The sequence below is a fragment of the Vigna radiata genome, chromosome 1, assembly GCF_000741045.1.
Source record: "Vigna radiata var. radiata cultivar VC1973A chromosome 1, Vradiata_ver6, whole genome shotgun sequence".
Taxonomy (NCBI): Eukaryota; Viridiplantae; Streptophyta; class Magnoliopsida; order Fabales; family Fabaceae; genus Vigna; species Vigna radiata.
In genome coordinates, this window is record NC_028351.1 from 23,149,547 (window position 1) to 23,150,236 (window position 690).

The window sequence follows — 690 nt, forward strand, 5'->3', positions numbered from 1 at the left end:
GGGTGAGATGATAATACAGGTATAATTTCATTGGATGTCAAATGTAAAAATCAATTTTTTTTTTTTTAAAAATAACATATTATAACGTACAAAAACTTTTACGTCATAATACCTTCTGTCATATTATAACGTACAAAAAGAAATTCGTTATAAAAAACTGCACATATTATAACGTACAAATGGAAGTTCGTTATAATAAATTGCGTATATTATGCCACACTTCAAAAACAACGTTATAATATATTGCCCATATTATAATGTACAACGTAAAATACTATATAATATGTTGAACATATTATAACGTACTTCAGAAAATACGTTATAATAAGTGCAGACTTATTATAACGTAAATTTTTGCTACGTTATAAAATGTGCAGATTTATTATATCGCCCAGAACTATTGTTACCAATAAGGGAGTATTGGTAAAACCTGAAGATAAGTTTTGATGATGCTGCAACTTGTAGTTTTTGAATGTAATAGGAAAATACTTTAAAAGCAACTTGTAGATTTTGAATGTAGTAGGACAATGATAAACATTGTAATTTTTACTGGTATAATCGATTATGATAATGCTATAATCGATTATCAGATGCTTTTGAACTAAAATAATCGATTATCATGAAGCAATAATCGATTATCACAAGTAACACTTGAATAATCGATTATCACTTCATATAATCGATTATCAC